A 17,581-nucleotide genomic window follows, 5' to 3' on the forward strand; every position below is an offset into this window, starting at 1 on the left:
CATAGCCCTTTTTTAGCATGCCTGGCTTGCCACAGTACGCTCGCGGCTACGGCATATGCGGTAGGTCGAGGTTTTTTTTATATAATTAATCTCTTCCTTTATTCAATCAAAATGATTGTATCACTTACAAGAAGGAGATCTTGTCACAAGAAATGTCTATAAGGACCTCCCGTTTTGCTTGTCTAGTTGTTATCTTAGGAGGGCCAGAAGCTTCTTCAAAGTTCACTAACTGGGCTGACCAGGCCGCATACAGAAATTTCTCCGTCCTTAAATTACACAGGCCATATAGGCTGGCCCAAAGTAGAAGTACTTTATGCGGGCATTCGTTATTTCGTTCTCTACTCAGTGTCTCGTGGTGGACGCAAAAAAAAAAGGCAGTGTTTCATGGAGCCACACACTGTGCACGCCAAGCTCTGAAACAACAGCGAACAGTGTGCACGTAATCATCACAGAGCCGGTGCTGCTCTTCGAATTCGCTCGGCACTTAGAACGTTCCCATTTCAGTTCACTGTAATAAACAGGCATGCAGTGCAGGAGACCAAATTGACTCGATCCAGAGGAACCCAAATTGACATTTCGATGACGCCACCGCGGATGCAACGCGCTGCTTTGCGATCGCCGGCCGCGCAACCCGCACCACACCACACGCCACGCTCGCTTGGTGCACGTTGGCGCACCGGCTGACCTCTTATAGTACTAGATGGAAAGTGCGGCTCGCCGCACCCGGGGGTGCGGTCATATCCAACCTGGTAATAAAGCTATCAGATCAAATGTGTAAGAACAACATCAGGATTCAACAATCCAATGGGCAACAACTCGGAGCAGCCCAACCATATGTCTGACAATTTTATTAGCTATTAAGCAACCAAACATTGTATCCGTAACTGCAATGAAGGTGGTACAAAAAGAGATAAGAGGTAGAGTGACGACAAACAGATACAAAAGGAAACACTGAGACCACTGATCAAGCATTAGGATTTCTCAAAGACACATGAGGAAGGCAACACCTATTAATAGTAACCCGGTAGGAACTGCCTTGGTGCATGATGACTGTCTTCAGGCAATGATCCAGCGTCTGTTGTTTCTCAACGAAGCATTAGTCTGGTACAAAGAATCAAAATCCATTACAAACTTAAATACGGTTCAGTAGAAAAACAAATTTAGTACAAAGAGCATATGGTCAAGTACAATGCTGATGGATATTTCACTCACACAAAAGGTGACATACATATATATTTTTTTACAAAGGGAGATTGCCTAACCCATACTAAAATAGCTATGTGCATGACTTGGGGAAATATGCAAGAGAAGGTAAGTATTAGCAACGGTATGAAGCGAGCGCATCGACTATCCATCCATAAACATATGCAAAAGGATCACACGACAAACCGATACATCTTATAGACTATTACATTCGTTCACTCTGTTCTATCAGTAATCTTCAGTCAAGGAGAATATGCACAATCAAGCTATACTGAAATGCCGCCTATTTGACCTCTGTGTCGCCTCAAGCTTCTGCATAAAGAACACAATCAGATTTTCCCAGCAGATAATCATACAAATACTCAAGTAAATTGCATTTGTTAGAAAGGACATTCCTGGTAGAAAAAAACCCATCAACACCTCTGGTATTAAAAGAAATTCAGGTCCATTGAAGGTACTAACTACCGCAGTCAAGAAAATAATAGATTTGCAATTAAAATGCGACTATATATACACAATCACACATAAGCTTAAAGTACCATGTTACCGAACCACAAAAGGCATATATTCCATGTTATCACCTAAACAATCTGGTACCATAGCAAACAATCTAATAATTACTTGCAGCAGAAAAAACTATGTGATGCATTATTTACAAACCAATATTTTTGTATAGGGTCATAGAGATATTTCAGCATCCAAACCAATAAGACTGAAATAATCTAAGAGTAATATCAGCAACAATTACTGAACTTGTCGTCAGTCAAAAGTAACAATATGTTCAGGTAAAAGGCCTAAGCATTAAGTAAATTTAAAACCCCAAGCTATATGAATAATACCCAAGATTCTGTTGCATAGTCAGTCAATCACACTACACAAATATTAATATTAACTAACAAGAGAGAGGTAGCACAACATTCTTTTCGGGAGTATTTCCAGTCCTAGTGGAATACTACCAATTTAAACTATCACAGGACATGCATAATATCATGTATATCGTATTATCAAGCCATAGTCCTATTGCAGAAAGTTATAGACCAAAAACATGTGCACTTTTATAAGATCACACAAATGCACAATCCAATCACCCATCAAGCATAAATACGAATTTGAGTTAATTCATTTAAATGCAAAATCAGGATAAACCAAATCAAGCAGACCAACAACATACTTGTATAAGTACTTACATAGATCCATCCCGACTACCATGCCAATGACTCAGTACTCGACTTTTAGACCTCTATATTTAACAAAAGAATAAAAACCTCTTTTGCAAAGAGCAAGGACAGGGGTTGATACCAAATTCGTCTCCCGATCGATAGTGGAAAAGAGCAGCATACCAAATAAAGCAAGGAAGGGAACAAAAACACTCCTTTTGCAGGGACCAAGGACACGCCTAGAATCTATATCTATCCATCTCCTTGACTGTAAGAAAGCAATAGCGGGATACACTATCAACCAAGACAGAGCACATGAAATATATTCTCTAGGAACGACCGAGTAAACAGACGAACATAAGAGAGCTCACCTTGTACAAACGCGAACGGCAGTCGTGGGAACAACAACCGCAAGAACCTGTAAATCAGTAGAAGACAACATCACAAGAATGCATCTTAGTAAATAAAAGAGAAATTCCAAAGCAGAAACACCAAGCTTTCTATGATATTTGTCACTCCAGGCATCAAATTTTAATGTAAAAGATATAAAGGTCCAATGTCCAATAACAACTCACCTTTTTCTTCAGAATTCTTTGATACACACTATAAGTTGCCGACCAAAATCTTTGAGCATGCACATCTGGCATAAACAATTATGCCTTGTTCTAATCGACCTGCATGATGATACCAGTCAAATCTAAGATCACACATGACAAGAACGATGGCTTGCAGACTATCACCAATATGATACTCCCTCCATAAACTAATATAAGAGGGTCTAGATTACTACTTTAGTGATCTAAATGCTCTTATATTAGTTTACAGAGGGAGTACCTTCTATAACATCACAGTAGGTTACTAAATGCAAGTACAAAATGCAACACACACTGGACCAATAAGTTGTTGGCTCAGTATGTCAGTATTTAGTGCTGGAGGTAGCTGATTGGTTTTATTGTTTGTCCATCAACCACCTTTAACCAGAAAGTACAGACCCAAAAGTATTGCACTGAAACTGGAGGAACCAAAGACAAAACTCAACACGAATAGTAAAACATGTTGTCGCCCGACTTGGTCATGCCGTATATATGCTCAACTTGCATATTGTTTGCGTAGATAAAAATAACAGTGAGGAAAGGGTAAAAAACCAGAGGAGGGTTCTATTTATTTAAGCTACTAAATACGGCAAGAAGATAATTGGATGACAATATAACTATATTACACATTTTTAGAGACAGCAAGATCTCAGCAGTATAAAGAGAATGTCAAAAGAATTGCCAAGTATTGTGCATTCATGACAGAAAATAAAGCCTGTGCGTATACGATTAGACCAAGTACTCAACCTGGAGTAATCAAACATTCTCCCAGTTATTCTCTGTTTGCATGTGTACATAACAGTTGTTAAAAGACAGATTGAAGTGGGGGCATGCAGAATAGATTATCGGCCGGTATACTTTTGAGCACACCAAATAAGCATCACATTGCATATAATTTCCCAGAGTTCAAATAAAGTTAAGATAAGACATGAAAAGTCACGTGTGTATTTCCTGTATTAAATTTTATTCGCATCCACGGCACCATGGAAACCTCAAGCGATTGTATTTGCTTCATCACATTCATATTAAAGCAGAAAATAGCGTAGATTAGGAGATTCATCTCACCATAATGCCGATATGTTTAATTATGATCAAAATCTATGTTAAAAGTCTATCATCTTCAACTAAAAACTTGACTAACCACGTAAATAATTTGTCAAACATCTAGAGTGCATTGCCCCAAGAAAAAAGGAGGTAGTCGAGGATGGGTCCAAGATTCGACCTGGGTAGATAAAAGGTAAGCATGCATAACTTGTTGTGGTCAGGACAGAGAAGCACGGAGCTGGAGCGTCGATCTCCTCCTCATTGAAGTCTTTGACGGTGAGATCCTACATTGACCACTTGTAAGGAGAGTGCATATCGTGTGTTTCTTCAGTGCAGACTATACATAGAAAAATGATAGCAGCATGCTGATTGATGCATACAACCTCATAAAAATGATATAACTGATGTAAGTATGTTTTAGTGCCAACTGGAACAAACATAAAAATTCCAATAACAAATATGTAGGTTTGGAGTGAATATAACTTATTTTGTTCATGCCTAATATAATTATGACACAACTCTGTTTGTTCCCCACAAAAAAACAAAGAGGAAAGCAATCACATTAATAATTTGATAGGAAAAGGATGAAAAAAACTCACTTCTAGTATTCATAGTTAGAGTTGTAGGTAACCAACGTATGGAAGTACTCTTATATATTTGAACATCGTCAGTCAATCGGGAGCTCTGTTGGCATACATCATGGGAACTGTGTAATTATGAAACCTATGCAACTAATGTACCCCATGTCGCTAACTGTACGACCATGGCCAAACGTTCTTTTTAAATCTGACTATCTGAACTACCAGCAATACAATATACACTATAGGTTCCATGGCCTATGAGCTGGCTGTTCAGCAAACAGATTCCCAAGAGGCAGCCCTGCTATAGGGATTAGCTGAATCCGGTGCAGCTGGAGGCAATGCAGATCATCTCAACTCATTTGCCTCCTCTCCCTATAGAACATAATTAATAAAGTGCAGAGCAGAGCTCATCTTAAAAATAGAATAACATCAATGCTCGTAGATACACATAACTGACCTTTCCTGATAAAACTTTAGGCTGAAGCCGCTTCGGTCATTCAGTGGTGAATTGAACAGCTAGATATAGAGAGTCTACTGTAGTTACTCCAGTTGGCAACGTCACCCATGACAGCGCCAACCCGATCAGCTTGAAATTGCCGTCAATACACCCCCGCTGCATCAAGCATCAACCATGGTGAGAAAAAAAATCCTTAGTTCAACTGAAAATAGATGCCTAGATTACTATGCGGTCAAAACCTGAAATCTGTGATGAATCAACAACGCCAAAATAGACCATTGATGCCATAATATATACAGATCCACACCTAAGATGGAGATCCTTCAACAAACAACATGAACACATAATGCCAAAATAAACATATCACTGAAGAAACAAGCATGAACACACATGATGCCAAAACAGTAGAAGCCAGATAGGATGTAATCCCAAAATAGTAGAAGCCGAAAAAGACAAGCACATGTGCAACGAAGCAACGAGGTCGACCAATCCTCGAGAGCAACAACCTATTCACTGCAGGCAGAAGAGCACTACCAACCAGCAATCACGAGAACAAACCCTAATGCATCTCTGTGAAACAGGGCAAAATAGACCTAGTTAAGCATCAGATCTTGGCAGAGTTAAATAGAGGGCCAAGCAAGGGACCAGAAAAAAATACCTCCTTCGGCAGCACGCCGGCGGCCAAGACGACGTCAATCTCATGACACCACAGATGGTTCGACACTTTCATCCGAATGTGCAGCCCATGCTCTCTCTGCAAAGGCCAAGAGGTGATTTAGGCAGGAGGAAATGCATCACAAGAACAAGCTCGGAGAGGGAAAGAAGAATGGGGGAGGAGAGGGCATGGGGATGAGTTACTTCCTCATCTTGGCTTCTTCTCCTGTTGTGCAGCCCTCGCCGCTCGATAGTCGAGCCGGCGGCATCTGCCTCCGTTGCTATGTCTTCGTATACAGACGGCGTGCAGGGGAGGGGGCGGGGCTCGAGATGGCTGGGCCTCGTCCTCCTCACTCTACATCGAGTCAAGTTGCTGCGTGCGTGAGGCAGGCAAGGAGAGAATGGAAGAAGAAGAAATCCAAGAGGAGAGGAGAAGGGGGCTGACCTTGATGGCGTCGGAGGAGCCTTGATGGCGACGGAGCCACGGGGAGGGTCGCCGGTGCTGGAGGAGACGCGGAGGCCGAAACCCTAGACACGGGGGAGCGATGCCCTGGCACTCCTCCCGGGGATGGCGATGGCGACGGTGAGCAGTGGCAGTGGCGAGGCCGGCAACGAAAGAGGAACGGAGGTCCTGGCTCAGACAACGGGGAGAAGGAGACGGCGCCGTCGGCAAGTGGGGTTGAGAGTGCGAGAGGGCGGCGGCTAGGGTTCCTGCGAGGGAGGAATGGGAGCAGGGAGCAGGCCGTCACTCTCCCTCACCAGCAGCCAAGTCATGTTGACCTAAGATGTGAAAAGACCAAAATGCCCATGGGGGGCACCGAAATAACAGGCGGTGGCACACCAGAGGACCGCACTAGCAGTGTCGAGCCTCGATCCAACGACCCATATCGTTTCGTTTGAGATCCAACGGCCCAGATCGTTTCATCTACAGATCCGACGGACAGGATCGTTTTGGAAACGCTATCCGACGGTCCAGAATCCAAACGCACGGGGAGGCTTCATTTTGGTCCAGACTCTAACAATGGTATGATTCTTGGATGTGTCCACGCCGCCGCGGCGTAGGTTAATCCGCCCGCCAAGGCCAAGCACAGGCCAAGTAGGCGACTGGGTGTCATGTCTGCACGCCCGCCCAATTAACTAGCATACTGCACTAGGAACCTAGGATGGGGCCGACACGTTCTCCAGGTATGCTGCCAATGACTGCACGGCCAAATTTTGGCTCCATTGTCTTATTGAAAAGGATTTCTCTATCTTGCATATTCGCTAAAAATTTAGCTTGGGAAAGCTAATTGCGCAAAATCACATGTTCTATGGTTAATTTTTCCCCTTTAAACACCGGTTCTTATTTGTGTAGTGGAGGTGCCTTTTTTTGAAAAAATACAAAACTTTATTCATTTGAAATAATCATTACATCATTTATGAGAATTGGTACAATTTCATCTAAAGGCTCCTCAAGCCAATCAGGAAAAAAAATCTATCCAATCTAGCAAGTTTTTGTGTAGTAGAAGTGCCTAATTAAGAGTCTACACTACACAAATAAGAATTGGTACTTAACCAAAAACCAGTTTGTTTTCTAAGAACTTAACGTTGTATATTGCCTAAGCGGCTTTCAAGACTTGAGCTCTGACGTTGGAGCCGCCTCGACGTGCATTCAGCAGCCAGGCTTCTTCTCCGCCAATCCGGCACGAATCCAGCAGTAGCGTCATGGTTGGCAAAAGCTCGCAATGCGTCGCCGCCCTGACATTGGGTGTTTGTCTCCATGACGTCCGCCTCGGAGTCCGAGGCCAACGACAACAACCATGGCTGCAGATGTGAAGGATGTGATACCAAGGCTACTCCGAGGTCCAAGAAAGGCGAGAAATGCCTGGTGCCTCCTCCTACACATACGGCTACAAAAACGAGAAGATCAACCTCGACTCCTATGCGACACTTGAGCGCTACTTCTGCGACAACGACGACAAAGGCAAGGGTAAGGGTGGTCGTCGGTGAACTTCTCCTTAGTCCTAGTTTAGTTTATGCTATCGAACTATATAGTCTTAGTTGAATGTTGCCATCAAACTATCTAGTCTCAAGGTCTGATCGGCAACTGCCCAGCGCCAAGAAATCCTCAAATCTAGCTCCTCGATCTCGCTTCCAACTTCCCAACGAAGTCATGGGTCATAAGAATAGTTCGGCAAGAGAACTCCCAGATACCCAGTTGCTAGTCTTTGGTTGGTAGCCGCTTAGCCCATTAAGCTCGATTCTGGCCTGGCGGTAGGGAGGGAAGGTATTTGCTTCGTTCTTTTCTTCCCTGGTACAAATCGTTTTCTTTCACTTCGCGGTGACAGTTCTCCGTAAATAACGTGAACTCCTCGTTTTGCAATAGATGGGATCGCCAAAACACCAGCTCCTCGTTTTTGCACTTCGCGGTTCGAGATGTTTTTACTCCACGAATCATTGCGGTGTTGTGACCCTAGACGGATCCACACAAAATGTTTGTGTTAGCTGGATAGGGGGAGAGTTGGGTAATAAGAAGGATGGACTTGACATGTGGGTGTTGGGCCATGTTAATATAAGAGCGACTCTATGCGAACCCTCAAATGGGAAGGGCCACCACGAAGCCACGTTTGATCGAGAACGGAACTGCGCATCCACCTTGAGTTCCCCGTGTCGCCTCCGGAGCTCCTCCCAGGATGTCTGCTACCTCTTGAGCACTGCGTTGGTTTTCCCTTGAAGAGGAAAGGGTGATGCAGCAAAGTAGCATAAGTATTTCCCTCAGTTTTTGATAACCAAGGTATCCAATCCAGTAGGAGACCACACTCAAGTCCCTCACACCTACACAAACAAATAAGAACCTTGCAACCAACGAGATAAATGGGTTGCCAATCCCTTCACGGCCACTTGCAAAAGTGAGATCTGATAGAGATGATAAGATAATATTTTTGGTATTTTTATGATAAAGATTAAAAAGTAAAGATTGCAAAATAAACGGTCAGAAAAATAGCTTGTTGATGGAAGATTAATATGATGGAAAATAGACCCAGGGGCCATAGGTTTCACTAGTGGCTTCTCTCAAGATAGCATAAGTATTACGGTGGGTGAACAAATTACTGTCGAGCAATTGATAGAATTGAGCATAGTTATGAGAATATCTAGGTATGATCATGTATATAGGCATCACGTCCGTGACAAGTAGACCGACTCCTGCCTGCATCTACTACTATTACTCCACACATCGACCACTATCCAGCATGCATCTAGAGTATTAAGTTCATAAGAACGGAGCAACGCTTTAAGCAAGATGACATGATGTAGCGGGATAAACTCATGCAATATGATATAAACCCCATCTTTTTATCCTCGATGGCAACAATACAATATGTGTCGTTTCCCCTACTGTCACTGGGATCGAGCACCGCAAGATTGAACCCAAAGCTAAGCACTTCTCCCATTGCAGAAAGATCAATCTAGTAGGCCAAACCAAACCGATAGTTCGAAGAGACTTGCAAAGATAACCAATCATACATAAAAGAATTCAGAGAAGATTCAAATATTGTTCATAGATAATCTTGATCATAAACCCACAATTCATCGGATCTCGACAAACACATCGCAAAAAGAGTTACATCGAATAGATCTCCAAGAAGATCGGGGAGAACTTTGTATTGAGATCCAAAGAGAGAGAAGAAGCCATCTAGCTAATAACTATGGACCCGAAGGTCTGAGGTAAACTACTCACACATCATCGGAGAGGCTATGGTGTTGATGTGGAAGCCCTCCGTGATCAATGCCCCCTCCGGCGGAGTGCCGGAAAAGGCCCCAAGATGGGATCTCACGGGTACAGAAGGTTGCGGCGGTGGAAATAGGGTTTTGGCTCCTCCGCTGATGGTTTGGGGGTACGTAGGTATATATAGGAGGAAGAAGTAGGTCGGTGGAGCCACGAGAGGCCCACGAGGGTGGAGGGCGCGCCCAGGGGGTAGGCGCGCCCCCCTGCCTCGTGGCTTCCTCGTTGGTTGCTTGACGTCCACTCCAAGTCCTCTGGATCACGTTTGTTCCGAAAATCACGTCCCCAAAGGTTTCATTCCGTTTGGACTCCGTTTGATATTCTTTTTCTGCGAAACACTGAAATAGGCAAAAAAAACAACAATTTGGGCTGGGCCTCCGGTTAATAGGTTAGTCCAAAAAATAATATAAAAGTGTATAATAAAGCCATTAAACATCCAAAATAGAATATATACTAGCATGGAACAATCAAAAATTATAGATACGTTGGAGACGTATCAAGCATCCCCAATCTTAATTCCTGCTCGTCCTCGAGTAGGTAAATGATAAACAGAATTTTTGATGTGGAATGCTACCTAGCATATTTCTCAATGTAATTTTCCTTATTGTGGCATGAATGTTCAGATCCGAAAGATTCAAGATAAAAGTTTCATATTGACATAAAAATAATAATACTTCAAGCATACTAATCAAGCAATTATGTCTTCTCAAAATAACATAGCCAAAGAAAGCTCATCTCTACAAAATCATATAGTTTGGCCATGCTTCATTTTCGTCACACGAGATGCTCTCATCTTGCACAACCCCGATGACAAGCCAAGCAATTGTTTCATACTTTAGTAATCTCAAACTTTTTCAACTTTCACGCAATACATGAGCGTGAGCCATGGACATAACACTATGGGTGGAATAAAATATAATGATGGGGGTTGTGTGGCGAAGACAAAAAAGTAGAAAGTCTCACATTGACGCGGCTAATCAACGGGCTAGGGAGATGCCCATCAATTGATGTCAATGCAAGGAGTAGGGATTGCCATGCAACGGATGCACTAGAGCTATAAATGTATGAAAGCTCAACAAAAGAAACTAAGTGGGTGTGCATCCAACTTGCTTGCTCATGAAGACCTAGGGCATTTGAGGAAGCCCATTGTGGAATATACAAGCCAAGTTCTATAATGAAAAATTCCCACTAGTATATGAAAGTGACAAAACAAGAGACTCTCTATCATAAAGATCATGGTGCTACTTTGAAGCACAAGTGTGGAAAAGGATAGTAGCATTGTCCCTTTTTATTTCTTCTTTTTTTGGGGCCTTCTTTTTTTATTTGGCCTTTCTCTTTTTTTTGGAACAATGCTCTATTAATGATGATCATCACACTTCTATTTATTTACAACTCAATGATTACAACTCGATACTAGAACAAAATATGACTCTATATGAATGCCTCCGGCGGTGTACCGGGATGGGCAATGAATCAAGAGTGACATGTATGAAATAATATGCATGGTGGCTTTGCCACAAATACGATGTCAAGTACATGATCATGCAAGGCAATATGACAATGATGAAGCGTGTCATAATAAACGGAACGGTGGAAAGTTGCATGACAATATATCTCGGAATGGCTATGGAAATGCCATAATAGGTAGGTATAGTGGCTGTTTTGAGGAAGATATAAGGAGGTTTATGTGTGATAGAGCGTATCGTATCACGGGGTTTGGATGCATCGGCGAAGTTTGCACCAACTCTCAAGGTGAGAAAGGGCAATGCACGGTACCGAAGAGGCTAGCAATGATGGAAGGTTGAGAGTGCGTACAATCCATGGACTCAACATTAGTCATAAAGAACTCACATACTTATTGCAAAAATCTACAAGTCATCAAAATCCAAGCACTACGCGCATGCTCCTAGGGGGATAGATTGGTAGGAAAAGACCATCGCTCGTCCCCGACCGCCACTCATAAGGATGACAATCAAAGAACACCTCATGTTTCAAATTTGTTACACAACGTTTACCATACGTGCATGCTACGGGACTTGCAAACTTCAACACAAGTATTTCACAATTACTCAACTAGCACAACTTTAATATTACTATCTCCATATCTCAAAACAATCATCAAGTATCAAACTTCTCTTAGTATTCAACGCACTCAATATGGAAGTTTTTATTATATCCATCTTGGATCCCTATCATATTAGGACTAATTTCATAATTAAAGCAAATTACCATGCTGTTCTAAAGGACTCTCAAAATAATATAAGTGAAGCATGAGAGATCAATAATTTCTATAAAATAAAACCACCACCGTGCTCTAAAAGATATAAGTGAAGCACTAGAGCAAAAACTATACAGTTCAAAAATATAAGTGAAGCACATAGAGTATTCTAATAAATTCCGAATCATGTGTGTCTCTATCAAAAGGTGTGTACAACAAGGATGATTGTGGTAAACTAAAAAGCAAAGACTCAAATCATACAAGACGCTCCAGGCAAAACACATATCATGTGGTGAATAAAAATATAGCTCCAAGTAAAGTTACCGATAGACGAAGACAAAAGAGGGGATGCCTTCTGGGGCATCCCCAAGCTTAGGCTTTTGGTTGTCCTTGAATTTTACCTTGGGGTGCCTTGGGGATCCCCAAGCTTAGGCTCTTGCCAATCCTTGTTCCATAATCCATCAAATCTTTATCCAAAACTTGAAAACTTCACAACACAAAACTCAACAGAAAATCTCGTGAGCTCCGTTAGCGAAAGAAAGCAAAACACCACTTCAAGGTACTGTAATGAACTCATTCTTTATTTATATTGGTCTTAAACCTACTTTATTCCAACTTCACTATGGTTTATAAACTCTTTTACTAGCCATAGATTCATCAAAATAAGCAAACAACACGCGAAAAACAGAATCTGTCAAAAACAGAACAGTCTGTAATAATCTGTAACTAACGCAAACTTTTGGAACTCCAAAAATTTACCAAAATAGGACGACCTAGATAATTTGTTTATTGATCTACTGCAATTGGAATCAGTATTTTATCATGTTCCGGTGATTTTTAACAATTGTTTTCGTGAATAGAAAGTTTCTGGAATTTTCAGCAAGATCAAATAACTATCATCCAAGAAGATCCTATAGGTTCAACTTGGCACAAACACTAATTAAAACACAAAACCACATCTAACCAGAAGCTAGATGTATTAATTATTACTAAACAGAACCAAAAAGCAAGAAAATAAAATAAAATTGGGTTGCCTCCCAACAAGCGCTATCGTTTAACGCCCCTAGCTAGGCATAAAAAGCAAGGATAGATCTAGGTATTGCCATCTTTGGTAGGCAATTCTTCAATAAGACACCTATAACCCCTAGGAGTTTCTTTCTTTTTATTAATTATCAAACTCCTAGGCACGAAATCGAAAAAAATATTTGTAGCAAAAGGTTCCTTAAGGATAGCGAGAAAGTTGGGGTGAACACTTATGGATTTGAGGTCCGCATTTCCCTTACTAGAAGTTTCACCCTTATTTTTAGGAACATACATCAATTTGGCAATCTTAGCATTAGGAGGAGTGTTTTTCACGGAAGAAAAGGCAGACCCTAGGTTGGTAATAATATCCTCAGTTTTATCAATTCTAGTGGAATCTTGATCTATCTTTTCATTAACCATAGGTTCCTTTTCTTTAAAAAAAATTAAGAGCAACTCCTACCTTAGATCCGTATTGGTTAATTTGGTTATGGATCTTCTTATCCAAATTTGCAATCAACTCTATGGTAGTCACTTTATTTTCAATAATTTCAAGCCGTTGCATCACATGTTCCAAAGTTAAAATAGTTCCATTAACCAAAAGAGGTGGTGAGCCAAATAAATCTACCATAGCATTATAAGAATCAAAAGTATGGCTACCCAAGAAATTCCCTCCAGTAATAGTATCAAGAATATATCTATACCAAGGAGTAACACCTACATAAAAGTTGCGAAGAAGAACGAAAGTAGATTGCTTCCTTGTAGATCTATTTTGAGCATTGCAAATTCTATACCAAGCATCTTTTAGATTTTCTCCCTCCCTTTATTTAAAATTAAGAATTTCATTCTCGGGAGACAAAGGAGCAGATAAAGGACTAGCCATGACGGCACACGGGGACACAAAAGGCAAGCGAAAAAGAAGCGAACGGAAAGAGAGGGCAAATAAAACGGCAAGGGTGAAGTGGGGGAGAGGAAAACGAGAGGCAAATGGCAAATAATGTAATGCAAGCGATAAGAGTTTGTGATGGGTACTTGGTATGTCTTGACTTGTGCGTAGACTCCCCGGCAACGGCGCCAGAAATCCTTCTTGCTACCTCTTGAGCACTAGGTTGGTTTTCCCTTGAAGAGGAAAGGGTGATGCAGCAAAGTAGCGTAAGTATTTCCCTTAGTTTTTGAGAACCAAGGTATCAATCCAGTAGGAGACCACGCTCAAGTCCCTCACACGTACACAAACAAATAAGAACCTTGCAACCAACGCGATAAAGGGGTTGTCAATCCCTTCATGGCCACTTGCAAAAATGAGATCTGATAGAGATGATAAGATAATTTTTTTTGGTATTTTTATGATAAAGATTAAAAAGTAAAGATTGCAAAATAAACGGTAAGAAAAACAGCTTGTTGACGGAAGATTAATATGATGGAAAATAGATCCGGGGGCCATAGGTTTCACTAGTGGCTTCTCTCAAGATAGTATAAGTATTACGGTGGGTGAACAAATTACTGTCGAGCAATTGATAGAATTGAGCATAGCTATGAGAATATCTAGGTATGATCATGTATATAGGCATCACGTCCGTGACAAGTAGACCGACTCCTGCCTGCATCTACTACTATTACTCCACACATCGACCGCTATCCAGCATGCATCTAGAGTATTAAGTTCATAAGAACGGAGTAACGCTTTAAGCAAGATGACATGATGTAGAGGGATAAACTCATGCAATATGATATAAACCCCATCTTTTTATCCTCGATGGGAACAATACAATACGTGTCGTTTCCCCTACTGTCACTGGGATAGAGCACCGCAAGATTGAACCCAAAGCTAAGCACTTCTCCCATTGCAAGAAAGATCAATCTAGTAGGCCAAACCAAACTGATAGTTCGAAGAGACTTGCAAAGATAACCAATCATACATAAAAGAATTCAGAGAAGATTCAAATATTGTTCATAGATAATCTTGATCATAAACCCACAATTCATCGGATCTCGACAAACACACCACAAAAAGAGTTACATCAAATAGATCTCCAAGAAGATCGGGGAGAACTTTGTATTGAGATCCAAAGAGAGAGAAGAAGCCATCTAGCTAATAAATATGGACCCGAAGAGGCTATGGTGTTGATGTAGAAGCCCTCCGTGATCAATGCCCCCTCCGGTGGAGCGCCGGAAAAGGCCCCAAGATGGGATCTCACGGGTACAGAAGGTTGCGGCGGTGGAAATAGGGTTTTGGCTCCTCTGCTGATGGTTTGGGGGTACGTAGGTATATATAGGAGGAAGAAGTAGGTCGGTGGAGCCACGAGGGGCCCATGAGGGTGGAGGGTGCGCCCCCTGCCTCGTGGCTTCCTCGTTGGTTGCTTGACGTCCACTCCAAGTCCTATGGATCACGTTTGTTCAGAAAATCACGTTCCGGAAGGTTTCATCCCGTTTGGACTCCGTTTGATATTCTTTTTCTACGAAACACTGAAATAGGCAAAAAAACAGCAATTTGGGCTGGGCCTCTGGTTAATAGGTTAGTCCCAAAAATAATATAAAAGTGTATAATAAAGCCCATTAAACATCCAAAACAGAATATATAGTAGCATGGAACAATAAAAAATTATAGATATGTTGGAGATGTATCAATGTCCTCCTCATCTCGGCGTTCACCTCTCACCACTCTTCCAAGTGCCGACACATCCTCATCAGCCACTCGACCAGGAACAACCATCACCCAACAACTCAATGGCTGCCCTCTATCGCTCATGAAATGCGACGACTGTTGGCGACCCGTGCTACGCCGGGTCTTCACGGCGAAGAAACATCCCAGATGGGTCTTCTATAAGTGTGAAAAGGACAAAGTAAGTGCAATATTGTGTGGGTGTTTTTTTTCGATTTCAAGCAATCTGAGCTCAATGTTTGCTTGAATATTGTGCAGAAAAGTTTAAACTTTTGGTATTGGGAAGAAGGACACATTTATTGATTCCGAGAGGTCTATTGGATGTTGGTGCACTAGTTACTAGAGATGAGATCATAGAGGACTAGATCGGGATCGCGCCTTGGTGCAAGGGTGCCTGTCCCAACGATATGGTCAAGTAGGTAATGATCAGTTAGAAGGAAGCATGGTTTAGGTGCCACAGCCCTGCCAGGTGAATCATATCCAACCTGGTAACAAAGCATATGATATGTAGCATAGAGCACCAAAAGTTTCAAGGTTTAGAACAACACCATAATAATAAGTTTGTTGGCAACCTGTTGAGAATTAATTGAAATATACAAGACACTTTGACACTGCCATTTACTTACAAAAGATACCAAATTTCACAAGTTCTTAAATATTTTGAATAATAAAAACAGAAGTTTCCAGAAAAGGATGGGCATAGAATCCCACACGACAATGACAAAAATGAATTGATCCTTGGCATTGTCCAGCACAACGATCACGTCGCCGATCTGATCGTCATGCCATGGTGCATGAGGTCGCCGCCCATTCACTCATTGCCGCTCGCATTGGCAGGGGCGTTTTGCCTGGTTCCTGGATGCTGAAGGGGGCGATAGCTACGACGCCATCGGGCTCTTGCCATCCTTTTGCTGCTTAGTTCACAACTTTGTCATCCTGCATCTATCAGTTCACACGGCAGAGAGAAAAAGTAGAGGTTCAGAATTATTCTCGGACTAACTGGATGTGGCTAGTAGCTGAATTCTGGTTGAGGTATAAGATGCTGAGTGAACCTGAGATATACAATACCACTTTATTGGAAAATTCAGCATTTTAGACCTTAGCTTCGTCCCCGAGCTGCTCCTGCACAGCTATCTATCATGACACATGAGTAACCTTGGCCTCTCTCTCTACTTGCGGCGCTGCTCTAAGCCAAGAAATAATCGAACCTGACAAGATACAAAACATGAAGAATACCTGTTGCATGATAAGGGAAGCTAATGATGCATGTGAGACTGCAGATTATCACACTCACCTACAATAAACTCCATTCAAATCCTTTGAAGCATCCAATTTCTGCATAGACCAAGAGGAAAATTGCCAAATTGGCTCACCCGCTCACCAAAAATAAGATATAATATAATATCTTTGTTGCTGAAATTTCAAGCAAAACAAATAAAAGCTAAGGGAGGCTATTATCACTTGAACAGATGACAACATTTTTCATTATTATTTGAACAGGGCATATACCCTGCTCCAGTTTACTTAATTAAAACCGAGGCAATACAAGGCGACGTCACACACCACATCTAGTAGCATTATATGGCTAATGATCATCTAACACAGAGCAGCAACTAGCAATAGAAACAGGAAACTCTTTGATGCCGAATGCCCCGGGAGCTTGTCTAAGCGGATTTCTGTAAATGTCTCGTTCAATTATAAGACCACTGTAAGTAGTGTGTAATTAGTTAATCAATATTTTAACTAAGTTACATAGTAAAAAAATCCAAGTTACATAAACTTATTTTAACTTCACTGCAATAGATGTACACATTTGATTTCTGGTGATTGGTGAACCTTGTTCAAAAAGGTAAAATTCATGCTTCTGTTTAACATTTTATCTAAAATTAGAAGATTCCACTTGATCCTCAAAGGTAAATCTGGGTAGAATAAACAACTTACCATTGGGTTTTTGGAAAATCTCCGTCGTGCTTTCAGTTTGAGGTAGTCATTTTGACTGATCTGCAATAACTGAAAGTATGTGCCACTTCAATACAAACTTTGTCAAAACAGAACTGCAATATACTAAGATTCATTTACATGTGATGCTATTGGAGGAATGACTAAATAATTGATCATGATTTTGATATATCATGACAACTCAATGGCAACCTCTTTCTTATTTACATTACCACACAAGAGTATGATATATTCACAACTTGAGTGGAAAAAGGAAACCAAAATCATATTCTA

At 41.4% G+C, this 17,581-nt stretch overlaps 1 long non-coding RNA gene across 2 annotated transcripts; it reads right to left on the reverse strand.

Annotated features, from left to right (window-relative positions):
- Positions 1-819: 819 nt before the first annotated feature.
- LOC123098377 (uncharacterized) lies at positions 820-6,443 on the reverse strand. 2 transcript variants are annotated; one of them, XR_006447729.1, is made up of 10 exons: positions 6,135-6,443; positions 5,894-6,044; positions 5,694-5,789; positions 5,275-5,605; positions 5,036-5,191; positions 4,176-4,281; positions 2,936-3,034; positions 2,732-2,778; positions 1,413-1,515; positions 820-1,101 (listed from the first exon to the last, which is right to left on the reverse strand). It is a non-coding gene; the product is annotated as an uncharacterized lncRNA (long non-coding RNA). The 2 variants fall into 2 exon arrangements; XR_006447728.1 differs by lacking the exon at positions 820-1,101 and having other exon boundaries at positions 1,178-1,515.
- Positions 6,444-17,581: the final 11,138 nt, after the last annotated feature.

This window comes from Triticum aestivum, chromosome 4D (assembly GCF_018294505.1).
Source record: "Triticum aestivum cultivar Chinese Spring chromosome 4D, IWGSC CS RefSeq v2.1, whole genome shotgun sequence".
NCBI classification, from domain to species: Eukaryota; Viridiplantae; Streptophyta; class Magnoliopsida; order Poales; family Poaceae; genus Triticum; species Triticum aestivum.